Below are 14,189 nucleotides of genomic sequence, written 5' to 3' on the forward strand. Positions count from 1 at the left end.
TTTCCCACATTCTAGATGAGTACCCTAAGTAACTATTAGGTTCTTCTGGGAAGGGATTAGATTGCTCTCATTTTTAACAAAAAAAAGTATGAAAGGTTTCAGTTTTGTCCCAGTGAAGAATGAGAAAAAAATTATATCTCACAGAAAACAGTTTCCCACCCAGCTCTACTGGCTCTGCCCTTGACTCACTGGGTGACCCTGAGTGGGTTGATTAAACTCTCTGTGCCCGTTTTCCCATCTGTAGAATGGGGATAATAACAGAGACCAACCTCAGTAAAAAATGTTGAGGTTTCTAGTTGAAAAGCAGGGCCGCGCAGAGCAAGGGGCAAGTGGGGCAATTTGCCCCAGGCCCTGCAGGGGCCCCGCGAGCTGCTCCAGGTTTTCAGAAGCACTTCGACGGCAGGCCCTTCATTCACTCTGGGTCTTTGGCAGCGGGTCTTTCAGTGCAGTGGAAGACTTGGAGTGAGTGAAGGACCCGCCGCTGAAGTGCTACCGAAGCCTCGGAGCACCGCCCGGTGAGTACAAGCACTGCAAGTGGCGGGAGGGCCACGATCGGTGGCACTTAGGCTGTTCTACCACCGCCACTTCATTCTTCGGTGGCAATTTGGCAGCAGGTCCTTCCCTCCGAGAGGGACCCGCCACTGAATTGCCGCCGAAGACCCGGCCCTGCCCCAGGCCCCCTGAATCCTCTAGGCAGCCCTATTGAAAAGTGCCAAGTATATAATGCATTATAATCTATATAGCACCAAATGTGTGCTAGAGTCTTTACAGACAGATATGAAGACAAGGGCCCTGCCCCAATGAGTTTATAATCTAAACAGACGATACAAAGATCTAAAATGGAGGATAGGAGCAACAATTTTATTATACAGATTATGATTAATACAAGATATCAAATCATTCACAGGATATATGCTGTATGGGTTTCATTTTCAGACTTGGATGCCTAAAGTTAGGCACTACATCTGTATTTAGGCACATGATGGAGTCTCCCATTGAGTTCAGTGGAGGAGCTACAGTCACTTATGTGGGTCCTGAGATAAGACCAAAAACCAATTTCTGACCTGCAGCCCTTTCTGCAAGTATGACAGGTGATGACAATTGTAGATGAATGTGAACTGCTTTTAGCTTTACACCTCGCATGACTCTCCTTGATTGCAGGAATCCTCAAGCTCTCAAAACCTTTCAATCTGAGGTGGCAGAGCTGCCGCTATCTGATTTTGTCACTCATGACTAAGAGATCCCAGGTATTGAGGTCAACATTGCAAATTTGGAGGTAAGCTTTGAGAGTGTCCTTTGGTTTGTCCCTAAAACAACTTCCAGTCTGAAATTCTTGGTAAAAGACCACCTTTGATATTCTACTGTCAGACCTTCAGACCACATAATTGCACCATCTCGGCTGTCCTCTCATTGTAAAGGCATCAATGCCTGTGATGTTGCAGCACTCATGGACCCTTGGTATTTGGAACCAAATCTTGCCATTTATTTCCCATTGTCTAAGGTATCAAATTCCAAAATAAATTTACATTCCCAATAACATATTTGAAAAATTAGCTCCTGTTTAATTAACTTCCTTGTCCAGACTACAATGACTGGTGACATCCAAAGCAGCATACAGGAAGTACAGAGCCAAGTCAGGGTGGAGTATAGCAGACTAACAGGTGATGCTGGTGGTAGAATGTCTGTGCCTAACAGGGTAAAGAATGTCAGTGAAGCCAAACGGCAAAAATTAAGATGCCTGTACACTAATGCAAGGAGCCTAGGGAACAAAATGGAGGAACTAGAGCTACTGGTGCAGGAAGTGAAACCGGATATTATAGGGATAACAGAAACATGGTGGAATAGTAGTCATGACTGGAGTACGGGTATTGAAGGATATGTGCTGTTTAGAAAAGACAGAAATAAAGGTAAAGGTGATGGAGTAGCATTGTACATCAATGAGGAGGTTAACTGTAAAGAAATAAGAAGCGATGGAATGGACAAGACAGAGTCTGTCTAGGCAAAAATCACACTGGGAAAGAAATCTACTAGAGGCTCCCCTGAGATAGTGCTTGGGGTGTGCTACAGACCGCCAGGATCTGATTTGGAGATGGATAGAGACCTCTTTAATGTTTTTAATGAAGTAAACACTAATGGGAATTGTGTGATCATGGGAGACTTTAACTTCCCAGATATAGACTGGAGGACAAGTGCTAGCAAGAATAATAGGACTCAGATTTTTCTGGATGTGATAGCTGATGGATTCCTTCACCAAGTAGTTGAAGAACCGACAAGGGGGGATGCCATTTTAGATTTGGTTTTGGTGAGTAGTGAGGACCTCATAGAAGAAATGGTTGTAGGGGACAACCTTGGTTTGAGTGATCATGAGCTAATTCAGTTCAAACTAGATGGAAGGATAAACAACAATAGATCTGGGACTAGGGTTTTTGATTTCAAAAGGGCTAACTTTAAAGAATTAAGGAAATTAGTTAGAGAAGTGGATTGGACTGAAGAACTTGTGGATCTAAATGCGGAGGAGGCCTGGAATTACTTTAACTCGCAGCTGCAGAAACTATCACAAGCCTGCATCCCAAGCAAGGGGAAAAAAACCATAGGCGGGAGTTGTAGACCAAGCTGGATGAGCAAGCATCTCAGAGAGGTGATTAAGAAAAAGCAGAAAGCCTACAAGGAGTGGAAGAAGGGTGGGATTAGCAAGGAAAGCTACCTTAGTGAGGTCAGAACATGTAGGGATAAAGTGAGAAAGGCTAAAAGCCAAGTAGAGTTGAATCTTGCAAAGGGAATTAAAACCAATAGTAAAAGGTTCTATAGCCATATAAATAAGAAGAAAACAAAGAAAGAAGAAGTGGGACCACTACACACTGAGGATGGAAAGGAGGTTAAAGATAACCTAGGCATGGCCCAATATCTAAATAAGAACTTTGCCTCAGTCTTTAATAAGGCTAATGAGGAGCTTAGGGATAACGGAAAGATGACAAACAGGAATGAGGATATGGAGGTGGATATTACCACATCTGAGGTAGAAGCCAAACTTGAACAGCTTAATGGGACAAAATCGGAGGGCCCGGACAATCTTCATCCGAGAATATTAAAGGAACTGGCACATGAAATTGCAAGCCCATTAGCGAGAATTTTTAATGAATCGGTAAACTCAGGGGTTGTACCGTACGACTGGAGAATTGCTAACGTAGTTCATATCTTTAAGAAAGGGAGAAAGAGTGATCCAATAACTATAGGCCTTTTAGTTTGACATCTGTAGTATGTAAGGTCTTGGAAAAAATTTTGAAGGAGAAAGTAGTTAAGGACATTGAGGTCAATGGTAATTGGGACAAAGTACAACATGGTTTTACTAAAGGTAGATCGTGCCAAACCAACCTGATCTCCTTCTTTGAGAAGGTGACAGATTATTTAGACAAAGGAAATGCGGTAGACCTAATTTACCTCGATTTTAGTAAGGCATTTGACACAGTTCCACATGCGGAATTATTAGTCAAATTGGAAAAGATGGGGATCAATATGAAAATTGAAATGTGGATAAGGAACTGGTTAAAGGGGAGACTACAACGGGTCATACTGAAGGGTGAACTGTCAAGCTGGAAGGAGGTTACTAGTGGAGTTCCTCAAGGATCAGTTTTGGGACCAATCTTATTTAACCTTTTTATTACTGACCTTGGCACAAAAAGCGGGAATGTGCTAATAAAGTTTGCGGATGACATGAAGCTGGGGGGTATTGCTAACATGGAGAAGGACCGGGATATCATACAGGAATATCTGGATGACCTTGTAAACTGGAGTAATAGTAATAGGATGAAATTTAATAGTGAAAAGTGCAAGGTCATGCACTTAGGGATCAATAATAAGAACTTTAGATATACATTGGGGACACATCAGTTGGAAGCAACAGAGGAGGAGAAGGACCTTGGGGTACTGGTAGATCACAGGATGACTATGAGCTGCCAATGTGATATGGCCGTTAAAAAAGCTAATGCTGTTTTCGGATGCATCAGGCGAGGTATTTCCAGCAAAGATAAGGAGGTGTTAGTACCGTTATATAAGGCACTGGTGAGACCCTACCTGGAATACTGTGTGCAGTTCTGGTCTCCTATGTTTAAGAAGGATGAATTCAAACTGGAACAGGTTCAGAGACGGGCTACTAGGATGATCCAAGGAATGGAAAACCTGTCATATGAAAGGAGACTCAAAGAGCTTGGCTTGTTTAGTCTAGCCAAAAGAAGGCTGAGGGGGGATATGCTTGATCTTTATAAATATATCAGAGGAATTAATATTAGGAAGGGAGAGGAATTATTTAAGCTTAGTACCAATGTAGATACAAGAACAAATGGGTATAAACTGGACACTAGGAAGTTTAGACTTGAAATTAGACAAAGGTTTCTAACCATCAGAGGAGTGAAGTTCTGGAACAGCCTTCCAAGGGGAGTAGTGGGGGCAAAAGACATATCTGGCTTTAAAATTAAGCTTGATAAGTTTATGGAAGGGATGGTATGATGGGATAATCAAAGATCAATTGCCAAAATTAGGCTATCAGCAGATAAGTATGCCCAGTGGCCGGTGATGGGATGTTGGATGGGATGGGATCTGAGTTACTGCAGAGAATTCTTTTCTGAGTGCTGGCTGGTGAATCTTGCCCACATGCTCAGGGTTTAGCTGATCGCCATATTTGGGGTTGGGAAGGAATTTTCCTCCGGGGCAGATTGGCAGAGTCCCTGGAGGTTTTTCGCCTTCCTCTGCAGCGTGGGGCATGGGTCACTTGCTGGTGGATTCTCTGCAGCTTGAGGTCTTCAAACCACAATTTGAAGACTTCAATAACTCAGACATAGGTTAGGAGTTTGTTATAGAAGTGGATGGGTAGGGTTCTGTGGCCTGCTTTGTGCAGGGGGTCGGACTAGATGATCACATTGGTCCCTTCTGAGCCTAGAGTCTATGAGTCTATGAGTAGAACGTAATCTGCACCAGATGTGGGATTGGTACACACATTACTTCTTCCTTGGAGCAAGGAGGAAACCAGGAACTAGACTGTAGCTCAGAGTCACACGTTGATCCCTCCTCTGCTCCTGGGGCACTGCCACAACTGTACATTGCCCCAAATATGCATCCAGAGCAATGTGTCCCCTCTCCAAGAGTTTAGGCAGCCCAGAATGCACCAAGACAAATGAACTGTGGAAGTAACAAGAGTATCTCTCCTCAATAGCTACGAAGACCAGTTTGGGATCGTGTAGCAAGGGAACATCATATGTGTTCAGTAGGTATGTTCTCTGTTTCTGAATGCCCACACAGGATGCCAAGCACCAAAAGAAATGGTGCTACTGCATACAATTCCTGCACCATTTCAAGCTGAGTTGGCTTGTCCAAGCAGTAGCTGACACGCTGTGTTACACTGCTCTACATAGCAGTAAGAATTCTTCAAGTCACATAGAGGCCACTGTTTGGTTGATGCCAAATATATCATCAACGGAATACTTAAAGAATCCAGTGGCTAAAGAGCCTAATGCAGTGGTGACTCTGGGTGCAACAAAGGGGGCCTCACTCCTGTGGGTAGGCCTCTCCATCTTATCACAGAGATGCTCGATAGTTCAAAGGTGAGCTTGTTCCTCTGGGTAACTCCGTGACTCACAGATCAGGTGTCTCCAGTTCTGATTCTCAGGCTCACTTATCCAATTGCCTCTTCCTTTCTCTGAGCTGAATCAAGTTGCAAGCCCAGCATGGTTGCTTTTCCAACCCAGTATCTGAAACCTTGCATTGCCAACTCTCATGATTTTATTGTGAGTCTCACCAAAATCAGGGGTTTTCTTAAAGCCTCAGCTCCTGGAGTCATGTGATTATGTGAGACTCATTCTTTCTTTCTTTCTGTGAGTTTCTAGCTCTCATAGTTGTGAAGAAAATCTTGAAAAATTGACTCTGTAAAGGCTCAAAAAAGAGAAATCAAATAAAAAGAGTTATAATGTATTTTTTTTTAAATCTCATGAATTTTTCGGGCCTGACTCCTGATTTGTACTTAGCCCTGGTCTACACAATGAGTTTAGGTTGAATTTAACAGTGTTAGATTGATTTAACCCTGCACCTGTCCACACTACGAAGCCATTTTTGTCAACTTAAAGGGTTCTTAAAATTGATTTCTGTACTCCTTCCCGATGAGGTGATTTGTGCTGAAATCGACATCGCCAGGTCGAATTCGATGGTATTGGCCTCCGGGAGCCATCCCAGAGTGCTCCATTGTGACCGCTCTGGACAGCACTTTCAATTCAGATGCACTAGCCAAGTACACAGCAAAAGCCCCAGGAATTTTTAAATTTCATTTCCTGTTTGGCCAGCATGACGAGCTCATCAGCACAGGTGACCATGCAGTCCCAGAATGGCAAGAGAGCTCCAGCAAGGACCGAATGAGAGGTACTGGATCTGATTGCTGTTTGGGGAGATGAATCTGTGTTATTGAACTCCGTTCCAAAAGACAAAATGCCAAAATATTTGAAAAAAATCTCCAAGGGCATGATGGACAGAGGCTGCAACAAGGACCCACAGCAGTGCCACATGAAAATTAAGAAGCTCAGGCAAGCCTACCAAAAAATCAAAGAGGCAAACAGCCACTCCAGGTCAGAGCACCAGACATGCTGCTTCTGTGATGAGCTGCATGCAATTCTATGGGGGGGCCCTACCACTACCCCACCCCTGTCCATGGACACCTGCAAGTGGGGAGTCTCATACAACAGAGATGGGGATTTTGGGGACAAGGAAGATGAGGAGGTGGAGGAGGAGGAGGATAGTGCACAGCACGCAAGTGGGACAAACCATTCTCCCAAACAGCCAGGAACTGTTTATTACCCTGGAGCCAATACCCTCCCAACCCTCCCAAGGTGGGTTCACGGACCTTGAAGGCACCTCTGGTGAGTGTACCTTTGTAAATATAATGCATGGTTTAAAAGCAAGGGTGTTTAATGATTAATTTGCCCTGAAGACTTGGGATGCATTCATGGCCAGTACAGCCCCTCCTTTTAAATGGCCAACCCAATGGGTGCTTGGTATGGGAAAGGAGGGCGCTGCTGTTTGAAACCATTCCCACATGTTAAGAAGGTTGAACAAGCTGAAAGACTGTGGCTTACCATGGCTGCCTGCAAGCCGAATTCTGCTGCCCGGCCCTGCGTGTGTGATCTCTCACACCAAACCGACAGGCCCTCAATATAAGAGGCAAAATGTGACCTTGTACCAAAAGCACATGTGCTATGTAATGTTAACAGCTTGGTTCACTGTGAAAGAGTGTACCCACTGTTCTCTAAAATGTGTCTTTTTAAATACTACTCCCCCTTTCTTTCCTCCCACAGCTGCAAATGTTTCAACGCTCCCCATATCATCTCTGTTCCAGAGGCTAGCATAGATAAGAAGGCAAAAAAAAACGCACTCACGATGAAATGTTCTCTGAGCTCATGCAGTCCTCCCTCACTGAAAGAGCTCAGCAAAATGCGTGGAGGCAAACAATGTCAGAGTCCAGGAAAGCAGAAAATGAACGCAAGGACAGGAGGGACGAGTGAGATGAGAGGTGGCAGGATGCAATGCTGAGACTACTGGGGGATCAAACTGATATACTCCGATGTCTGGTAGAGCTGCATGAAAGGCAGCAGGATCAGTTTGTTCTGCAGCCCTGTATAACCACCCGCCCTCCTCCCCAAGTTCCATAGCCTCCTCACCCAGACTCCCAAGAACGCAGGGAGTGGGAGGGACTGCCCAAGCAACAGAAGGCTGGGGCATTCAATACATTTTGAAGTGTAGTGTGGCCTTGTCCTTCTCTCCTCCCCTCATCCACCACCCTACCCGATGCGTCCCACCTCCCCCACCCCTCCCAGGCTATCTTGGCAGTTATTCCCCATTTGTGTGATGAATTAATAAAGAATGCATGATTTTGAAACAATAATGACTTTATTTCATCTGCAAGTGGTGACTGAAGGGGGGAGGGCAGTTGGCTTACAGGGAAGTAGAGTGAACCAAGGGAGAGGGTTTTCATCAAGGACAAACAAACAGAACTGTCACACCGTAGCCTGGCCAGTCATGAAACTGGTTTTCAAAGCTTCTCTGATGCGCAGCGTGCCCTGCTGTGCTCTTCTAACCGCCCTGGTGTCTGGCTGCATGTAATCAATGGCCAGGCAATTTGCCTCAACCTCCCACAGATATTGTGGACCACACAGCAAGCAGCAATAAAATTGGAATAATGGTTTCACTGAGGTCTAACCAAGTCAGTAAACTGCACCAGCGCGCTTTAAACATCCAAATGCACATTCTACCACCATTCTGTACTTGCTCAGCCTATAGCTGAACAGCTCCTTACTATTTTCCAGGGTGCCTGTGTATGGCTTCATGAGCCATGGCATTAAGGGGTAAGCTGGGTCCCCAAGGATAACTACAGGCATTTCAACATCCCCAACAGTTATTTTCTGGTCTGGGAAGTAAGTCCCTTCCTGCAGCTGTTCAAACAGACCAGAGTTCCTGAAGATGCGAGCGTCATGCACCTTTCCCGGCCATCCCACACTGATGTCAGTGAAACGTCCCTTGTGATCCACCACTGCTTGCAGCACCATTGAAAAGTACCCCTTGCGGTTTATGTACTGGCTGCCAAGGTGGTCCAGTCCCAAGATAGGGATTTGCATTCCGTCTTCTGCCCCACCACAGTTAGGGAATCCCATTGCAGCTAAGCCATCCACTATGACCTGCATAAAGCAGCTCAGTGATTGCATTGGCTACTTGGATCACAGCAGCCTCCACAGTAGATTTACTCACTCCAAATTGATTCCCGACAGACTGGTAGCTGTCTGGCGTTGCAAGCTTCCAGAGGGCTATTGCTACTCGCTTCTCAGCTGTAAGAGCTGCTCTCATCTTGGTATTCTTGCACTTCAGGCAAGAGAAAGCAAGGCGCAAAGTTCCATGGAAGTGCTCTTACGCATGCGAAAGTTTCTCAGCCACTGGGACCTGCAACACTATGTGGTCCCACCAGTCTGTGTTTGTTTCCCAGACCCAGAATCGGTGTTCCACAGCATGAACCTGCCCTATTACCACCATGATGTCCAAATTGCCAGTGCCAATGCTTTGAGAGAAGTCTGTGTCCATGCCCTCATCACTATCGTGATTGAGCTGTCATTACCTCCTCGCCTTCTTTTGCAGGTTCTGCAAATACTGCAGGATAAAGCTCGAGGTGTTTACAATGCTCACAACAGCAGTGGTGAGCTGAGCAGGCTCCATGCATGCCGTGGTATGGCATCTGCAGGACAGCAGAGTTGCAGCGGAAGCGGTGGATGATGACAGATGCCACAAGAATAGATATTTATATGGAACAACAAGAGGACCTGTGAGGTGGATTCATGGCACCAGGAAAGCAGACTTGCAGTGGAAGCAGTAGATGACTGAGCTCCTTTGCTCCATTAAGCTCAGTTATCATTTACTCAATTGAGACTGAGCTCATTTACAACAGCAGGAGAGCAGAGTTGCAGCAGAAGTGGTGGATGATGATGGTTTGCAGACCTACTGCACCATCTGCTGCCAGCAGCACCCAGAACACAACAGCAGTGGTGACGGTGAGCTGAGCTGAGCTGGCTCCATGCTTGCTATGGTATGGCATCTGCATGGAAAAAAGGCGTGAAACGATTATCTGCCGTTTTCACAGAGGGAGGGGCGTCTGATGACATGTACCCCAAACCATTCGCGACAATGTTTTTGTCCCATCAGAATTCCCATGGCCGGCAGAGACTGTGGGAATTGTGGGATAGCTACCCACAGTGCACCACTCCGTGAGTCGATGCTAGCCACAGTATTGAGGATGCACTCCGCTGACCTACTGTTTTTAGTGGGGACATACACAATGGACTTTCTAAAGATAGACTTCTATAAATTTGACCTAATTTCCTAGTGTAGACATACCCTTAGGGTTGGCAATACTGAAAACCACAATCCTCTCTTCCTCTGCACCCTGTATGTGTGCCTGTGTCCTTGCCAACTTCTGCCCCCGCCCCCAGCTCTTCCAAAACCAATTCCTAAATCTAACTAACTTATCTTTCCTAGTCTGATCATATCAAACTCTCTTTTTCTCTCTCCTGCTCACCCGCTATCAGTGAGTGTTGGCTGGGGCATAGGGGGATTATATTTTACTGGGAGAATGGCTGCAAGAACCTAGTGCAGGGATGGTTCTTGAGTAACTGCAGCTCTTGGCTCAGTGACACCTCTGACCTGACTGAATCTGGTGCTGCCATTGAACACCCCTGCTTGCCTGAAAAATCCTTACTAAGAACTCACCCTAAAACCACAGCCTGACTTCACCCATCTGGAGCATAGGAGGCCCAGAACACTCAGAGCACATGGCCATGACCAAATCCAATCTTTAAAACCCCATGGAAACCCAACTCCAACTTGTGCCCAGAAGTGGGCACTCCAATGGTGGTGTGCACATGCACAAGCTTTTGAAAAAGTTGACATTAATGAGCTAGAAGGCCAGGGACTGGTTGTCAGAGTCTTCTTTCTGACTCTGAATGTGCTTTACATTAGGCATAAAGTGCACCTCTCCTTTGAAAAGTGTCTGTCTATTAATCGTACCCTGGAGCTCCATGTTTAGCATCTCTCAGCGATATGGGGACACAAGTGCTGAGTTTACAAGTACAGAGAAGCTGTTTTCTAACTGTCAGTTCCACAATTCATCCTTGTCTATAAAATATGCAGGTGATACCAAGCTGGTAGAGGCTGCAATCAGTTTGGCAGGCAAGATTAGAATTCAAAGTGGCCTTGACAAATTGGAGAATTGGTCTGAATTAGACAAGATGATTTCTGCCACACGCACACCCAGTCTGTCATTTTCATTGGAGGTAGTAGGGTGGGATGGCTTGTAAGGAGAGGTTTTTTTTTAATTGGCTGTATCCTGATCAAACCCCATTTGGTGAGCTTGAGCTCCAAGGCTCAGCTCCTCAGCTCCTCATTGTATGTGATACCTCAGGTTCTGTTCTGAACACAGGAAGGCACACTAGCTAGCTTTCATCACATGTTTTCTTCTCTCTTCTCTGTATGTTCCCAGCATTATGAGATGGGAGTTGGAATCAGTGGAGTTTAGGCACCTAAATACCTTTGACAATCTGGGCCTTAGTGCCTTTCTAGACCAAGTTAAGTTACTCATTCAGTCTTTGATCAGAGCATGGAGGCTCCTCAAGGAGCCCCCACCCCACTTACACAAATACCTGAGAGGAGGTATAGGGCTTCATTCTCTTCTGGCTCATGTCGTGGGACCAAGCCACATCTTTTAATCAGATCTTAGCAATAAAGGACTATCTCAGTCTAGACACTGCATGAGGGTATCTTCTGACCTATACAGTGGGGGGTGAGATGAGATCTTAGTAAATCCAAATTACTTCAATGGGGAAAAGGTCAGGAGGACTGATTGACTCATGGGAAGGGAATACAGAGCCCTTCCCCTTTGCTGCAGTAGTTATAATCCAGCCCTATGATGCAGGGAGGTGGGGCTGGCTGTCCTAGATTGGGGAGTGAAATCAATAGGTACAGAGCTTTTCACCTATAGGGCACAAGTCCCACAATAGCATTAACTGTAAGTAGTTAGCTCTGTTCCTTGGCCACCACATGAAATGAGCTGGGTTTTCAGTCAATCTATGTACCAAATTCACTGCAATTGACACTAATCAGACTATGACTGAGTGGGCCACAGAGCGAAGCACCCCACCGCCACCACCAAACCAAACCAAACAAAACAAAAATCCTGGGTCGTTTTTGTAGGGCTGAGGTTATGCTGTTGGAAGGGGGCAGGGTGCCTGTGGGAGGGTACCACTGCCAGTGCTGTGCCTGCCTTGTGAATGCCAGTCCCTGGTAGGGTTGCTAGTTTTGGTTGGACATATTCCTGGAGGTTCCATCACATGACATAATCTTTAAATATAGATTAAGTCCTGGAGGCTCCAGCACAATCCTGGAGGGTTTGCAAGACCAGTCCCCAGGGAACTGCCACGCTGATCCCTTTCCTTAGGATCCACTTTCCCGGTATAAGAGCACAGCGGGGCTCTTCCCCTGAAGGAGGATCCCTTTGGTGTGGCGTGTGACCGCTGTACTCCCTCTCTCCGCAGGTGGGGGCAGCGGAAGGGGAGGGCAAGGCAGAAGGAGCAAGAGGAAGAGGACACTGCAACCTCCTTGAATAATTGATAGCGCGAGGAGGGGGGAGCGTATGCGGGAGCAGCTGGACTCCCTGTGTCTCCATCCGCTCACCAGCCGGGGATGAGAGAGCCGAGCTCAGGTAGGGGAGCGCAGCTGCTTTCATTCTCTCCTCTCCTGCAATGCCAATTAAATGTGTTTTGTGATCCGGAGCGGGGGCAGAGGCAGCTGGGCAGGGGGTTGACACTGGTCCCCCTGGCACGGTGCAGGGAACGGAGCTTGACTGAGGGAGTTTCAGTTACAAGGGGGAGGTGGCTCTGGGGTATATTGTAAAGAAATTGTGCTGTGATGCAGTGCTCAGCGGGGCAGGGGTTGGCCAGAGGCAGAGAAGGTGGTAGGGTAAGCTACCTGGAGAGGGAGTGAGACAGAGACACTGGGTAGGTGGGGGGGGGGGTGTCTGAGGGATCTCACCTTTATCCTCCCAACCTCATGGCATCAAATCTTGAGCCCAGATGGACCATAGGAGATGGCATCTGTGCACATCTGGCACTGGCACAGGGGACTGTGTGTTGGTGTGTGTGTCTGCATTTGTGCGGACATGCTTGTGTGCAGATGTGGATTTGTGTGTGGCTCTGTGTGTGTGTGGCTTGCACCTGTGAAGCTGTTTGCTGATTTATTAACATTGCACAGTATTAATGAGTACAGACGGAGACAGTTTCTGTGACTGAGGGGTTTACAGTCTGAGAGGTTATGTTTGTGTGATTGCCTGTGCCTGTGCGTGTATTCCCTTCTGTGAGCTAATGTCTCACATCAGATGTGCTTACAGTGACTCAATTAATAGATGGATGGCGCTGAGATCAATTTGTGTTAGAGTAAATCCAAACCTTTCCAGCTCAAACTTACACATATTCAGAATGAATGACCTCACACACTGACCCATACATCCTGAAACATACTCATTAACACAACTGGATGCATATGCCCATACAGTCAGGGGGCATCATTGTATTTAGTGCGTACCTACCGGCAGTCTTTGGCTTGAGTGCAAGTTGAGGGCAGTGGTTGTTGGGAGTGGTTGTGTATTAGTAGTATACTGAGGGGCTGCAAGTGGCAGGGAGTTGTGACTTGTTTGAGGAGGGAGGCTGTTTGCAACTAGATTGTGAGCTGGGACCTGTGAGTGCTGAGTTGCTGAGGGAGCTGTTTTGCAGTTGTATATTGGGGTTGTGTCCTTTGGTTCTATAAAGTTGTGATGTAGTGAAATGAAAGCCAGGCCTAACATTCTTAGGGAACCAGTAATAAGAGAGCTCTAATCTCCACTCCCCATGAGGCAATTCTCCTCACAGTACAAGACCCTTCACCTGTCTACATTTCATTTTCCCATATGCTCCCTCTTTCTTCTAGTTTAGCTAATCTCCCCTTCCCACTCAGAAATTCCCACATTGTGAGTACACAGTTCCTCTCATTCCCCAGCAACAGAGATGGAGGGACAGAGACAGAGAGAATAAGCCATGATCAGTTCTTGCTGGGTCCTAAAGCTTCCAGCCAGCTTCAGCTCCTCCTTGTATGTGATGCCTCAGGTTCTGCTCTGAACACAGGAAGGTACACTAGCTAGCTTTCATCACTTGTTTTGTTCTCTCCTCTCTGTATGTTCCCAGCATTATGAGATGGGAGTTGCTTGTGGGGGCATCTATGCTTGACCTGGACAATGATGCACAGCCAGGTCACTTGCAATTCCATTGACCTTTCACGACAAGAACATTTTGGAGGCAGTAGAACAACATTCCCACGCTCATGTCCCCAACAGGAGGCATTATACCACCCTCTCTCCTTTTCTTTCTTTCTACCCTATCTATATCTGGCATTTCCTGTATAGGACATGCAGCCATACTCTGTGTGACTCTCCTACCCTCTGGTCCTTCCTACCCCCTGTGACTTTCTTTTCTTTACTGTTCCTCCTCCCACCTCCGTTTGTCTCCCTTTTTGTTCTCTTTCTCTCTGTCTCTCCTTTCACTCTTTGCCATTCTCTCTTTCTTCCTCTTTCTCCCCCAGTGATTAAAGTA

At 46.3% G+C, this 14,189-nt stretch overlaps 1 protein-coding gene across 1 annotated transcript in view; it reads left to right on the forward strand.

The window, feature by feature from the left end:
• The first annotated feature begins 12,184 nt into the window (after positions 1–12,184).
• The window catches only part of LOC127046499 (rap1 GTPase-activating protein 1-like), a 58,763-nt gene continuing 56,758 nt past the window's right edge, over positions 12,185–14,189 (forward strand). The window contains exon 1 of the mRNA XM_050943648.1: positions 12,185–12,271. The gene's annotated coding sequence lies outside the window, so the exon portion shown is untranslated. The remainder of the gene's footprint in view (positions 12,272–14,189) is intronic.

Source organism: Gopherus flavomarginatus, chromosome 1, assembly GCF_025201925.1.
Source record: "Gopherus flavomarginatus isolate rGopFla2 chromosome 1, rGopFla2.mat.asm, whole genome shotgun sequence".
Classification (NCBI taxonomy): Eukaryota; Metazoa; Chordata; order Testudines; family Testudinidae; genus Gopherus; species Gopherus flavomarginatus.